Source organism: Pristis pectinata, chromosome 10 (assembly GCF_009764475.1).
Source record: "Pristis pectinata isolate sPriPec2 chromosome 10, sPriPec2.1.pri, whole genome shotgun sequence".
Classification (NCBI taxonomy): domain Eukaryota; kingdom Metazoa; phylum Chordata; class Chondrichthyes; order Rhinopristiformes; family Pristidae; genus Pristis; species Pristis pectinata.
In genome coordinates this window covers 76,942,083-76,958,444 of record NC_067414.1, presented here as the reverse complement: position 1 = coordinate 76,958,444, position 16,362 = coordinate 76,942,083, and positions in this window count along the sequence as shown.

Below are 16,362 nucleotides of genomic sequence, written 5' to 3'. Positions count from 1 at the left end.
TAGGCATAAGGTGAGAGGAAGGAGCTTTAAAGAGGATTTGAGGAGGAGGTTTTTATTAAACAGTGTTGTTTATATCTGGAATACACTATCAGAGGAGGAGGTGGAATCAGATATAAAGGGCATTCAGACAGGCACTTGAATAGGCAAGGCATGAAAGGAGATGTTCCTAATGTGGGAAAATGGAATGAGTACAGGTGGGTGAAAAGGCTGGCATGGACGTAGTGGGCTGAAGAGCCATTTCTGTGCTGTATTATTCCATGTCTCATTAACTCTATGAAAGTAACAATAGAAATCTGGTCCAAGATTTCCAATTGCCCTTAGATACAGGGGTGGTGACAGAGGACTATTTAAAATTGTAAAATGAATAAACCTGGCAGCTATAGCCCAGTAAGTTCAATATTGGTAAAAAAGGCATTTTTAGACGTAGAAATCTCTAAGAAAGATAACAGTCAGCTGGATAGTCATGATCTATTAAAGGAAAATGATCGTGGATTTATTGAGGGTGAAATGTTTTTGACTTTCTTGACTGAGCACTTCAATTATGTAGCAGAGGCAATGGACGAGGACAGTTGATGTTGTCGATATGGACTTTCAAAAGGTATTTAATAATTAGGCCCTAGCAGAAATGAAGACAATTAGATGAAAGGAAAGTAGCTACGTGGACAGACAATTGGCTAATGGATGGAAAACAGACTTGGCAATTGAGAAACAACTACTTAGGCAATTTAAATTGTCAAAATGCAGTGGGCCAATGATCACAGTCTGAGGTGAAGAGACCCAAGACATTAAGTGAATTTTATACTTGCAAAAACCTTTTATTCACTGGTTCCACCATGCAGATTGTGTGATGGAAATCAGGTGGGTCTGGGTTCAATTTACATGATTGGGGGCAGATGGTGACAGGGTAGGAGAGAGTAGGGTAGTGAGTCCCAGAGGAGGGAGGGGAATCAGCATTCTGGAGAATTGGGACATCAGTGGTCAGGGAGGATCACAGAGGGGGAGATGGTGAGTTACAATCAGATGACAAAGCCCATGGTGATAGTGGTGATGCTGGCATGTGGGAAATTGGCAGGGGAGCTTGTCGGCGGATTGGTAGAAAAATTCAGGTGGGACTTCTAGTGAGGAGGAGTCATACCAAGAGTATGGGAGAACAGATTGGAAGATCCTAAGAAGTTTAGTACAGGGGACTGAGGCTGGAGGTCAGTACGGTAGTAGGGTGAAAAGATTCAGCTTTGGAATGAGCAGGGGAATCGGGGCATGGATTGAACCATGAGATCAGTCAGTGGGAGCAGGGTGGGAGATTAATTATGGGGGAGAGTGTGTTGGGGACAGGAGTGATAACTAATAAATTGATGGTTATATATTGCATAAATAAGCTCTACCGGCATGATGCAGATTCCCAGTCCTGAACTCCTTGTGCTCAGATTGGTCTCCTTTAAGTCAGAGCAAAGGTCTGCTTCTCCATGTGTGGCCATTGCTGACTGCAAGATCACATTAGTTGTACCACGTCCCGATGTTCAGGTTTCCCCAAACACTAGCACATCAGGTGTACCAATGACTCAGAAGGAAATCCATACACTTCGTAAAACCTGTAAGAAAATCATGATTTTCCTTAGCACGATTTTTTTTAATGAAATTAGATCAGACTGTGCACAAGAACATTGCACTATGCAAACAGCCAGAAAGTTATGATGAAGAGCTGTTTTAGGGACTGATGGAAATGTATAATGATGTTCTACAGGATTCAATGCATGATCAGTATTTTGTTTTCAAATAAATTTATAACTTGGATTTCAGGGTACAGTTTTGAAATTTGCAGAGAACACAAAACTACAAAAAACAGTGAGGGAAAAAGTAATAAATTTCAAGGGGATAAAGTCAAAGTTTTGGGATTGAGAATGCAGGAAATAGCAAGATAATAGATTCTTTTAGGAAGAATGAGAAGAGGCAATGCAAGCTAAATGGTGTAATTTTATAGAGTTATTCACAAATGTTTGAAGGTGAAAGGACAGATTAACAAATGATTCATAAAGCATGTGGGATCTTGGTCCTTGAACTGTGTGCACGTAGTTCAAGGGCCAAGAATGTTTAGAAAAACTATACAAAACACTAGTTCACCCACAGCTGGAGTATTGTGGCAAATTGTGAGCTTATAATTGGGTTTGAAGGCTTTGGTGTGGGTGCTGAAAAGATTTACTGGAATGGTCCCAAGGATGAAGAATCACAGTTGGGTGGAAAATTGTAACAAGCTGTGTTGTTCTCCTTCAAGCAAGTAAGGAGAATTGTGAAGAAGAGAATTCAATCACAAAGGATAAAATGAGGTTTTTTTTCCAAACGCTGGGTTCAATAACCAGAGGGCACAGATTTAAGATGACAGGGAGGGCATGATGAAAAAAAATTTTCATGTAATGAATGGCTCAGCTTTGGAATGCACAGCTGTGAGGCTGGAGGATGCAGTTTCAGAAATGAATTGGATAAATAGTTAGAGGAGATAAAAAGTTGCAGGAATGTAGGGAAAATCAAGCAGGGGGCTAACTGAATTGCTCTTCAGAAAAGCTGATTCAGATTTGATAGACCAAATAGCCATACTCTATGTCAGTACTGTTTGACATCACAGCCTTTAAAATACTGTAAATGCACAAATGGATACTTTACCACTTTGTGCTAGTGTTTTGCTTTTTCAATATGTATGCATTTCGACGATTAAAGGTCTGAAACTTGTAGAGACATTCCTGTAATCAGATGGCGTGTACTCACAGATTTTAACTTTGAGAAATAGATATGTTTCTGTTTCACCAGAGAGGAACATTATTATACACACCAACAGGGACTGTTGTATATGGATTAGGCAGAAAGGGATGAGCACAAATTATATAACACTACTCTTCTTTTTAAAAAAATGTACTGTATTAATTTTTGTCTGATGAAACAGAAAAATGTAAGAAATAGGAGCAGTAATAGGTGGTAAGTTCCTTGGGCTAACCCCACCAGCCATTGTGGTCATGATTGATCTGATCTTGTACTCCTTAACCCCTAATTCTGTTATGGTCCAAATGCCTGTCAATCTCAGCACTGAACTTACTTTACAACCCAGCATCCACATCTCTCTGTGCAAGAGAATTCCAAAGATTCACAGCACTTTATAGAGAAGAAATTCCTCCCAGTTAGATCTTAAATGGACAACACCTTATCCTAATACTGTGCCCTCTAATTCTGGGTTCCCCACCAGTAGAAACATCCTTACTGTGTCATTGAATGGCTCATCACATTAGAAAAACTACTTTTTTCAGGTCCAGTAAGGATGTTAAGCAGCAGTTATTTCTTTATTATTATGCTAACACGTGCACACCTGAAAGCACCAGCCCTAACCTTCTCAGCCATCAAACAGGCAATTAACCCAGTGATTCCAATGCATTGTGACTGCTGCAACAACACATTCTGTGAAGACACAGGCTATTGCCCAGACACAGACTATTACAGTTTCTGTAATAATGGTGAGCACTAACTGCATGTTGTAGTATTGCAGACCCATATTCTGCATAGCTTCACTCAGACTAAACAGTGCAAAACTGAAGCCCCGCATAATTTTTGCTCCTCTGATACTTCCATAGTTCTAAAGAAGTGAACTATTATATTTAGACAAAAAAGCATGCTTCTATTAGTTTAATAATAAAATTAGATCAATGAGCTACAGGGAATTAATTTTGAGCTTCAAAATGAATGCTTGTGCTTGCAAACCACATTTTTTTAATGTTTTAGACACTGTAAGCACTCTGAGGTTGGACTTTGCACTGTATCTAAAGCCGATGTTTACTTATTTTGGATTTAGTGCAGGTTTTGTGCTGCTTGACCAGAATCTTGGAAGAGCACCCATTAAGTAACCAACTAACTAAATCAGTACTCATTTCTGCAAAGGTTTGAACTGTAATTGTTTGAAAACTGCTCAAACGTTTCCATTAACATTGTTAAAACCAGTAGGGAGGAGTATGTTTCAGTTCAACTGGATTGAAAGTTAACTCAGAGTAGAAGGTGAAACGATAATTGTTCCATTCCATTTCTTTTCGGTCACTAGGATTTAAATCTATTTTGAAATTCATGGAATTTTAATGATGTACTCAAAAACAAAATCCCATGCCATCTTGTCTACACCAAGTGGAGAAATTCAGGTTGTCACATTCTAAATTTATTCACTGATCGGGAAAAGTATATTCCTTTCCAGTACTTCTTGGCTTGCCTCATTGTAATTAGATTTACCAATGAAGGTTATCTCAGCAAGATTAAATTCTTGAGAATACAGGTTTTCAAAACATTGACATTGCTAAAAGATCAAAGGAAATGGTTCCTGTGGGATGTAATTATATTGAGAAATCCACTAAATGGTTCAACAGGAAAGTAGGAAAATAGAAGATAGAATGTTAAAATCTCTCTGCAAAGTAAAATTTCTAAGCACCACCATTAGAGCAATGAACCACTGAATTTATTCAAATTCACCATCAACCTCTCTGTCCTTGCAAACTATGATCCTATCCCAACTTTTGTTTCCTCTCCAAAGTGCTTAACTGTGAAAACCACTTATGGATCAATACCCTTCTCTTCTGCAGTTCCCATTCTGAATCTGCTAACTCCCAGACAGTCTTAACCTAAGTCAACGGTGGTTGTAGTACATTTTTCTGCCTTGTGCTCAACTACCCTATTGTCCTCTACCCCATTCTCTTCCTATGTTTCTTTCTACCTCTGGCATCTGACCTCACTTGATTTTACTTTGACCAAATGTGGCCAGAGTATCTCTTTCAATATGTTCTCTTCCCACTACTGAGGTGCCAGCTTAGAAGCTCAAGGAACTTCCTAATTTGCCTTTCTACATAATATTCATTGAAGGCATCATTAGTACACAGTAACACCTCAAACAATTGAACTGCTCGTCTGCCATCTAGACCAGGATGGGCTCAGCATTAGGAAGACCAAAATTAATTGGGTCCAGGTCATCCTGGACCCAACCCTCTGACCAGAATCATGATCCACCATTCCCACATATCCACAATTACCAAGGCTGTATGTGGAGGGCTTATCATTCTTGGAATCCTAGAGTCCAACAGCAAGGTCCTAACAGGTGGGATCAAGGGTAACATAGTCCAAAGGACATGCCCCCAAAATGTACTGATACTGCCTGACAGACTTTGACAAATGCTAAAGCTGGGGTGGAGCTTTGTCTTCTGTCAAAGACATCACTGATTCTAGCAATCTTTAAATGTCTCTGACATTCAGAGATAAATTAAAATTTAATATTGAAAAAAGTAATTTTAAAAATAAATAAAAGTAAAATCAATCAAGGAATATTTAAGCCTAGAAATTGGACTGAACAGCACAAATTTATTAGGCTTTACATTATCCACTTTCAGCTTTACACAGAGTAGATCAAGTGGCACAATATTTCCAGATTAAGTCATCCCAGACACCAGAAGCAAAATTGGACCGATCACTTCTGAGTATCTTCACATTAAACCCCCTGACATTTTCCTAGCATCATGCATGCTCCAAATTATGTCACTAATTGTGCCCCATACAATGTTGCCCATAACAACTGGAGTGGAAAGCTGCACATTTTGACCATCATGGAACAGTCTCAGTAGGACTAGGAAAACATGGTGGGAGTTTGTTGCTTTTTCATAATTTAAAGGTACAGACACTCTACTGGTATCAGAAGACCTGACTGAAACCTTCAGAAGTGACTGCAGACTGCTCACTTTCCAAGGTTCATACAGTATGCTTCAGCAAACAAGGACTGTTTTTTCCAGCATTTAGCTACTGAGATATTCATTTAGTGGGTGCCTTATAAAGGACACCTTTCACAGTACTCTACCTATATAGCCATGATGCTCTCTGGGTGGGTAAGGGACCTTGCAGCAAGAAGCCAAGACATGCCTGACAATGTAAAGCTAACTCTCACTAAGTTTTCAAAGCCCACCACATCCTACTGGAATTTGCTATATAAGCAATGTGTTCAGAGGCTCAGGTTATCATTGAACAGACAGCATAGTGGTGCTGCAGGTAGCATTGCCACCTCATGTCAGTCCTGATCTCCAGTGTTGTCTGTGTGGAGTTTGCACATTCTCCTCATGACTGTGTGGTTTACCCCAGGTTTCCTCCTATAGATATGCTAGTTGTTCTGTCAATTGGCTACTGTGACATTGCCTCTAGTGTAGGTGGGTGGTAGGAGAATCAGGCAGTGCTAATGGACATATGAGAGACAATAGGTTACGGGGAAATAAGTGGGGGAATGGGATTGATGGACTTGTTCTGAGAGCCAGTATAGAGTTGGTGAGCTGAATAGCCTCTTTCTAAGTCGTGAGAAGATTATGAGAGATATTTGACATCCTACGCAAAGACCTTTGTACCTGGACCATTCCGTTCATGGAGGTCAAGTTCACAGTGGCTCTTAATTCCATGGGATCTTCCAAGTCTCCACAACAGATTTCCACCTTGTCTACCAATCTGCTTCTCATCACTGCATCAGGGAGGTCACCCAGTTACTGTGTTCACAGTGAAATGATTTTATCTACTTTGATTTCAGCGAGAAACAGGTGGCACCAAAGGCACTGGATTGCCAGCATTGCTGCTTTCCTGTGAGCACAGGCATCCTTTGGGTATACTCATAAGTCCAAAAGGGCTCTTCGTAATACCCTGAGATCTCCCATCAACAGAAAACACTTTGATTATTCCACTTTGCAGGTCATTGTGGATCATAAGTTGCCAGATGGTGAATATCAGATTTCTGGGAAGTACACCTGACTCTTGCGTCATCAAGGAGTCTGCACTGCCAGGTATTTTCAGCAGCCCGGAGCGATGGATCCTGGGGGAGTAAGGACTGCTCTCTGCATAAGTGAAAAGAAGAGAAGCTAGAAGTACTAATTAGGTTGGCAGCATCTATTGAGAGAGAAACAAAATTAACATTTCAGGTCAATGATTTAGCATCAGAACTGTCACTGTTTCTCCCTCCATTGATGCTATTAGACTTGCTAATTATTTCCAGGATTCTTTATTTTTATTTCAGATTTCCAACATCTGCAATTTTATTTGCCACTCAGCAACACTTTACTTTGCCGGCTTCTCACACCACAGCTCTCTCCAACCACAGCAGCTGAGTGCAGATACATTGAAAGCCATTAAAGTACTACCCACAGACCAAAATGCCATAGGTCTGCTGAAGAGGTTTCTTTATCTGTATTTGTCTAAGAATTAGTCACCTGCAGAATATGGTTAGCAGATGTGGAGACTTCATATCTGATATAAAGATTCATGATGTCTGATACATGATGCAAACTGCACCTGTCGATAATGACCACTGCTGCTGAAGGAAGATGACAAAAAGGAGCCCAGAGCCTGAGGACAATGAGGTGAAGCTTGGAGAGCAGGAGGATCCAAGAGGAGCAGGAGGAAAGCAGCTGCTACCAGGAGATATCCCAGCTCAACATCCACAGCCTCATCACCCAGCTGAGCTGAGGAGTTAAATATTCGCCACACTTGATATAAGGAACACCATAGCAAGACAATTTTCAAAAGGAGCCTGCAAAATAAAATTCCTCAATACCAACTAAGTGACCATCTCCATATTACCACCATTATCATCATTACCACTAACACTGTACACCAAGAATCAGCCTGGGGAGCCCACATCCACATAAAATGTCCCCACATCCTGCACTGATTGTAGCACATAACTGAATGATTTGTGCTTTGATTAATGGCTTCCTGCAACAGTTCTGTACTTCCTGATCAAGTACATCTTGCATAAAGAACTTCAAACTCAGCGACAAATAAATTTTCTGTAAGAATCTCCATTCTGCAGGATCTGAATGGCAGTGTTATGCTGGGGAATCCCAGCTAGATTGTTGTCTTCCACTGGAGTCCAGCCCCTGAATCTATCAGCAGATTCCAGACTTCTGCATTTTGCTACATTCAGGACTTCCACCGATTTTGCCATAATCTTTAACTCCCCTTTTAAACACCATAAGCTTGTTACTATCATAACCTTAACAAGGTTACTTAACCCATCCTAAACCCCACCACTAAAATGTGTTTGAAATCCCATATCCTCTCCCTCACAGTGACCAGTTACTTTCATCTATATTATATCATGTAGTAACCGTAACCTCAGCTCATTTACCTCTGAAATCTCATTTGTACTTCCAGTCTTGATTATCCCAAAAGTATAATGGATGACCTTCTGTATCATTCCACTCTCTGATGACTTGAGCTCAACCAAAGTTGTCCTTCCCCTAATCCATACTGCCCAGCTGTCCATTGCTTTGGTCTTCAGTGAAATAAAAACACTGAATGTTACAAATACTCAACAGGTCAGGCAGCTTCTGTAGAGCAGGAAACATTTCGGGTTGATGACCTTTCATCAGATCAATGACATTGTCCTTTCTGACCTGTCCTCACAAACCCCATATGGAGCTGATTAAACCTTAGCTTTTTGGTTAAATGTCTCCATAGCCTAACTTTTCCTTAACCTCCAGCTTGACAATGCCATCATCACCAAGTTCTCCAGTCCACTGCTACTGGCCTTCAGAGCTTCCTTGAACTCCTCATTTAGCCATTTCTACCCATGCCTAAAGTTAGCTAGGCCCTGATGGTGTGAAATTCTATTTGAGCCCCATCAAACCAGTTCACCTCTGTAAACTATACACCCTTGTAGGTTCTTAGTAGAGAAATGTACTGAGTTTGCAGAGTAACTCAGCACATTACTCATGCTGCAGACAGAGAGAACTTTAATAGGAGTGTCTGATTTATTTGAAGTTCTTCGACTGTGCATAATCAGAAATGCACTAATTGTGTTGCATGCATTGTATTTTAAGTTCAGTCATGGGAAGAGATTATCTGGCAGACAGAGGAAAAGTTTCAACAATATTCTCTAACCTTGTCAATAACATCCACTGACTGTTGGGAATCCTTGACCAAGCTCACTCAAAGTGGAAGAATATTTGGCCTTACCCAAAGAACTTCAAGTCCATGTACTGGGAGCACACACAATCCCAGTATAAAAGATGAAAGAGCATAAAAAATAAAACAGTGTAGCACAGGAACAGGCTTTTCAGTCCATGATGTCTATGCCAATCATGATGCCACTTTAAACTAATTTGACCTGCCTGCACATGGTCAAAATCACTCCATCCCTTGCCTGTTCAGGTACCTGTCTAAATTCAGCTTAAATATTGCTATTGCATTTGCTTCTACCATCAGCATGCTCCAGGCACCTACCGCTCTATCTGTAAAAAAAACTTGCTTTGCAAATCTCCTTTAAACTTCGCCCCTGTCATCTTAAATTCATACCCTCTAGTATTTGACATTTCCATCCTGGGAAAAAGACTCAGACTATCAACCATCTCTGTGCCTCTCATAATTTTATATACTTCTATCAGGTTGCCCCTCAGCCTCCGACATTCCAGAGAAAACGAGAATAAAAGGAGAACTTGAGAAAGGAGTGTACCATCTCAAAAACTACTCATCTACCATTCCCACTTTGATCTTGCAAAGCTTCACTCAACAATTCATGCACTGCCTTTAACTCTTCTGTTTTTCTAAACTCAAATTGCTTCCAGCTTGTATAAAACGACCACATCTCACTCACCATGAGTATACAGTTGCTTGATGTTCTCAACATCTTTGTTACTTCAGCTAGCTTTGATGGTGTAGAGTATATACCTTTGTAAGTTCTTAGTGTAAGAGCATGCAAAGTAAAGCACAGGAAACATGAAAAGGGTGTGTTTGGTTAAATTGAGGTTTCTCAGACAGGAGTCATGCACATGGTGCTCACATGATTATAAAAAGTGTCTTGCACTACACTGCTGCTGCAAAACAGCAAATTTCACGACATATGTCAGTGATAATAAACCTGATTCTGATATCTTTCTCTTTCTTTAAGAGATTTCTTAATATGTAAATGTCATAGAGTCATTCAACACAGAAACAGCCTCATAAGCCCACCTTCTCCATGCCAACCATCAAGTACCCATCTATACTAATTTCCAAGCGCCCGCCTGGTCCATAGCCTTCTATGCCTTGGCTTTTCAAGTCCTCGGCTAGATACTTTTTAAATGTTTTGAGAGTCTCTGCCTCAACCACCCATTCTGGCAATGAATTCAAGCACCATCTGAGTGAAAGCAACATCTTTCTTATATCCCCTTACCTGTAACCTATGCCCTCTGGTTACAGACACCATGGTAAATACTGTCTACACTATCAATGTCCTTCATAATTTTGTACACCACTATCAGGTCCCCAATCAGCCTTCTCTGCTTCAAGGAAAATAAACCCAGCCAATCCAATCTCTCTTCATAGCTGAAACATTTCACCTCAGGAAACATCCTGGTGAATTTCCTCTGCATCCTCTCCAGAGCAATATTGTTTGACCAAGCTCTGCCATTCTTGTGATCTTTCTTTCTTTCACTCAGCTTCCAATCATTTTGGAACATATTTTTACAGTTAAGGCAACATGCCAATGCAAGTTATTCTAGCAGTCTGATATTATTGAAGAATGAGGGCATACATTATCTCACTTAAGATAGAACTTACTTTCACAGTAGACATGGACTGGTAATGGTAATGGTAATTCACATTGCTGCCAGCTTTCTCTAAAAAAAATAAATGTTCTTGGCAGGTATTTTTTTAATGATGAACTTTAATATATGTAACCTCAGTCTCTGGGATGGAAGATCTATCTGCTACCCACACACTTCATTTGGTTCCACCTGCCCTTCACCTTCCCCTGAATGGTTACCATTATCACCTTTCTTACTTCAGATTCCAGGACCTTTTTGTTCCTGTTTATCACCCTCCAGCAGCTGTCTCCACCTTCACCTCCCCTCCCCCCTCCTGGTTCCATCTGCCTTTTTTTTTCCCTTGTCTGCTTCTGCCTATCACCCAATTGTCTCTGTCTTGCAACTCTACTCCTCCCCCACCTGGCTTCATCTGCCCATCATCCTTCGCCCTTCCTCAGTCCACCAGCCCCTGCCTCACCCCTCCTCCTCTCCTCTTCATGCTGGCTCTCTTCCCTCTCCACTCTCAGGATTTCAACCCGAAACATCAACAATTCCTCCCTCCCCACAGATTCTGTTTGACCCGCTGAGTTCCTCCAGTAGTTTGTTGTTTGCTTCAGTACAAGTGGAAGTTAAGGACGGGCGATAAATGCTGGCTTTGTCAGGAAACTCCACTTCCCAGGAACAAACAAAAAAATGTCTGCTTGATTATTTTTCTCTTTACTGTTTTAACAGAACCATTAAATAACATGACTGGAAGAGTAGAGTGAGCAATTTGTTAAATGTTCATATGTTTATACTGCTTTGTTTAAATCAACGATTGAAAGTGATAAAATCTTTATTCATTTTCCCCAAGGCTCCACAACAGTATTTATACCTTGTATATATTCTGGGCAAATCTGCTACATTTCAAGTTAATGCACAATGCATGAACCACTTTTCAGATTGGTACATGTTCTTTCTGACCTTCAGGTCTATTTCACTATAAATTTATTTATTTACCATTATGTGATTATTTTAAGAAATGTTAGGCTTCGTTTGTATTACATTCAAAGCACAGGAAATAATTGCTGCAGTTGCTTCCTAGAGTGGTGTTGTCATAGAAAAGTGTGCAGTTAATTTGCAATTAATCTTGTTGCATTTCAATGTGAAAGCAAAATAATGTACTGGTACAGTTTTTTCTAACCACCAGTAAATACTATAATGTATAGTATTTTCTGAGCACATATAAGGGGAAAGTTACAGAAGCAATATTTAAATGAAAACAATGCTTTTAAACTTTCACCTGTTACCTAGAAGACTCAATTCATAAGAGCTTTGAAAGTGTACAATCCAAAGATTAGTTTATAGCTTTCTGGTATGAAATTTCTCCATCTGTTATCTGAAAAGAAATGTTGGATTACTGAGTTAGGGTTTCTGTGTGAACATGTTAAACAGTTGACTAATCATCATACACACCAAGTTAATGGCCAAAGAGTTGTAAATTTAGCTGCCATAGCTTGAGAAGGATAACAGATATATTATTGTAGAGCATGAGTTTAATTCCTCATTGTGTTCAGTGCAGACATTGTGGGCTGAAAGGCCTGTTCCTGTGCTATACTGTCCTTTGATCTGTGTTCTATGATACTGCAGTGAGAACTGGTAAAGATCTTCCTATTGCTTAGTTAGGATATATTTTTAATAGCTGGACTTTAAATCATGAACAAAACAGTATTAGGAAATGGGCTTAGACAATACTTTTCAAATGTTGGGAAATTTGAAATCAGTGGAAAACCCAAGACGTTTAATCCACCACAGAGGCAGATCACTAAATGCTTTCAGACAGATATGAAAAGTAATCAAAAAGGCTCATGGAACACTGGGCTTCATCTCAAGAGACTTGAATGAAGGGAAAGGAAGGATGTTATGTTTCATTTGTACTGAGCCATGACCTATATCCAACTGGACTATTTCATTCACTTCTGGACATTTAACCTCACAGAGGAGATGTTGAGCTTGGAGAGGGGACTGTACAGATTAAATAGAATTATCCAGGAGCTTCTTACTGCAAGCTTTTCTTGAACGATTGCATTCAAAATAAATCTTGGATATATTTTCATGTTCAAATAGTTGAGAAGGTTGAGGATGGGTGGTTGGGGGGTGGGGGCACTGGTCATGTAATCCAGGATGTAATATGATGAAATGATTTTATGGATGTTTTACTGAGCAAGGTAGCAAAGTGATAATAGAGAAAATTGATGAAATCGGAACGGTAGGCGTGGTTTACATAAACTTTAGTCAGGTTTTTGACAAGGTCCTGCATGGTAGGCTGGTCCAGAAGGTTAAGGCACAAGGGATCTGAGGTGTGTTGGCAAACTGAATCCAAAATTGGTAATAAGAGGCAGAGGGTAGTTGGTGGATGGGTGTTTTCCTGACTGGAAATCTGTAACAAGTGGGATCAGTGTTTGTAATATATTTATATATAAATGATTTGGAGGAAAATGTAGGTGGTATGATTAATAAGTTTGCAGATGACATGAAAATTGGTAGAGTCATGGATAGCAAAGGAGGTTTTCGAAGGATACAGTGAGACTTAGATCAACTGAAAAATTGGGAAAAGCAGAACAGTTGGAATTTAATCCAGACAAGTGTGAGGTAATGTACTTCAGAAGGTGAAATTCTGGAAGAAAATACAGAGTAAATAACAGGAACCTTAGGAACAGTGATGTACAAAGAGACCTCGGGGCTCAAGTCCATAGCTCACTGAGAGTGGTGACACAGGTGAATAAAGCAGTGAAAAGGGTATCTGGAATGCTTGCCTTTATAGGCCAAAGCATTGAGTATAAGAGTTGGGACATCATGTTGCAACTGTACAAAACATTGGTTGGACTTGCACTTAGAGTATTGTGTATGGTTCTACAGAAGAGATTCATCAGGGTGTTGCCTGGAATGGAGGGCTGTAGATATAAAGACAAATTGGACAGGCTGGGTTTATTCTCACTGGAACCTAGGAGGATGAGGGGTGAACTCATAGAGGTTTACGTAAGTATAAGATGCATAGAATGGATAGATAGTCAGAATCAGGAAAGTCTAGAACTAGAGGGCACAGATTTAAGGTGAAAGGGGAGAAATTTAAAGGAGATCTGAATGGTAAATTTTTCACACAGATGTTGGTGAATATCTGGAATGAGCTGCCAGAGGAGGTGGCAGAAGCAGATACAATTACAATATTTAACAAGCATTTGGACAGGTACTTGAATAGGAAAAGCAGAGAGGGATCCGGGCCTAGTGCAGGCAAATGGGATTAGTGTAGATAGGCATCATGGTTGGCATGAACAAGATGGACCGAAAGGCCCCATTTCTGTGCTGTATGATTCTATGATTCCACGATTCTGTGACTTTATGAAATCTTGAAACCTAATTTTGAGTGAAATAGGAAAGCAAATGTTTCTCCACAGAAAAGATGGTTAAAATCTCAAATTATGCTTTCTAAAAGTTCATGCGCCGTGACTAAATTGAAAATTCCAAAACTAAGACTGATAGATCATGTCAGGTAAAGTTATCAAAGAATATGGATCAAAAGAAGGTAAATGAAGATGAGGCATAGATCAGCCACAGCAAATTGATCAATGATGCCAGACAGTCTACCCTCAATCCTATATTGAAAGTCACCTTTAAATCAGTGCCTCGAAACTCATGCCTGGTCAGTGGAGCTAAATACACTGGAAAGTTGTGTCATCAGCTTGAACTGCACCTCTGAAATTCATTCTATTGAAGTCAATGGAGGGTTATGGGAGGTGAAGTAGAGAGGGGGATAGATTGAATGGGAATAAGGTTTAGATAAGTTGGCACAACATCGTGGGCTGAAGGGACCATACTGTGCTGTACTGTTTTATATTCAATGTTCAATGGAATGAATTTCAAAAAATTGAGAAAAGGAATAAAAAATTCACAACTCTGTGAATTATTGTGCTATTCGAGATGAAGGTAAAATGAATATTGGATTTGAAGTGGTTAAAGGATTGGGCTGGAAAGTGGAGTTGAAGCCAAAGGTCAGATCTGTCATGATGTTATTGAAGGGCAAAGCAGGTCTGAGGAATCATATAGTATACTCCTGTTCCTCCTTTTTTATGTACTTACATTCTTATGACTGGAATATCTGGCTGAAGGCTTCTTATTCTGAGACTTGTGCTGGTCAGTAACTTTACCATCTTGTCATTAATTGAAGAAGTTTGGAAAAGATGCCAGATACCAGACCAAAAATATGAGTTCGGTACTTTAATCAACAATTTCCTCAATGGTTCTCTCAAATGATTGTCTTATCTTCAGGGGTACACTTGCAAAAAGTCCATCCGCAATTTCTGCTGAAATCTGGAGACCCCACCAGGAAATTTCTCATACATATTCAGAAACTGACTGCAGATCGCATTATGCCAACCCTGTGAGATCAACTGTAAAATAATAACACATATTATATAATTCCATCTAATAGATAGATAAGTTTTTTAAAAATCTTCCAGGTGGTCAAATTGAGTTTACAGGGATGATTTCACCATGCAAAATGGTCATTCAAATCTAATTTTAAAAAAAGAATGAGCAGAATAAATTAAATTACTTCAGCCAATAATCTTGATATAAGTGAACATAAAATTATAGACCTAGTTGATCACTGAGATCTTAAACTACAGTGTAACCTTGTATTACCATAGTCTAGGTGACAGAAATTTGCCTTCACGGAATTCACAAGTTACTACCAGAAAAAATTGAGAAAAGGAATAAAAAATTTGGTCGCAGAATATGTGAGAAAAATAATTAAATAAATACAACATTCAAAGGAAACAACAAATTTTGTCAACTTTAGTCAAGGAAAAATCTTGACACAGATGGTTTTCTAGGAACACAACCCCTCTCTAACGTGTGGTGTACCGTATTACTGTAAAGATACTGGAAAAGATAAGAGGTTATAATTATCAAGAAAAGTTGAACAACTTGGGCCTCCTTTCTGTAGATCTGGAAGTGACTAATAAATGTCTTTAAAGTAGTTGTGGAGATGTTTCTACTTGTGGAGAACACCAGCACTTGAGGCAATAAATGTAAGCTAATATATATGAGTGTAAAGAATTTAAAGCTCATAGCTACAAGGAGTGCCTGAGGCAAATAGTTATATGTATTTGTGTCAAACTAGGAAGAAACAAATGGTAGAATATGGTTAAATGGTTAATTGAAGAGAGGTGAGTTGAATCTCTAGGCTGCATTAAAAACCATCACAGATCATTGGGCTGAATGACTGTTTCTATAAAATCTGTGTTTATAAAATTCAGGTGACGATTCAACATTTTCAAGATAAGCAGAAAAACTACTGATGTCAGAAATCTGAAGTATGGACATAAAGTGCTAGCAGTTGCCCAATGAGATGGTCAGGTGGTTTACTGTTCTGATGGCCCTTCCTTCATGAAACCTGATATGGTGAAGATGTCCAGTCAGAACATTGCTCTTTTTGTTTCTTTCAAATGTTGGCCATCCTACTGTGGGTGTCAAGAAAGCAGACTGAATTTGGAAGAAATTCAGCTATGCTATTCTGCCTTTCTTAGATTTTACTTTCCTATGTGGGGTATTGTTCAAGTGAATTGAAATTTTCAGTGCGTTCTGGATTTCTTTATCTTATAAAGATAATGTAGGTCATGCTAAAATTTGATTGGGAAATTAGAATTGTTAGGGCCTATTGATTTAGGTTCTACAAGAGTCCTTAAAGCCTTCAAAAGGAGTCTACAACATTTATGAAGTACACTGTCCCATATTGGTGATGGGATTGACAGGTGTACATGACTGCCAGAAGAATGGAGAA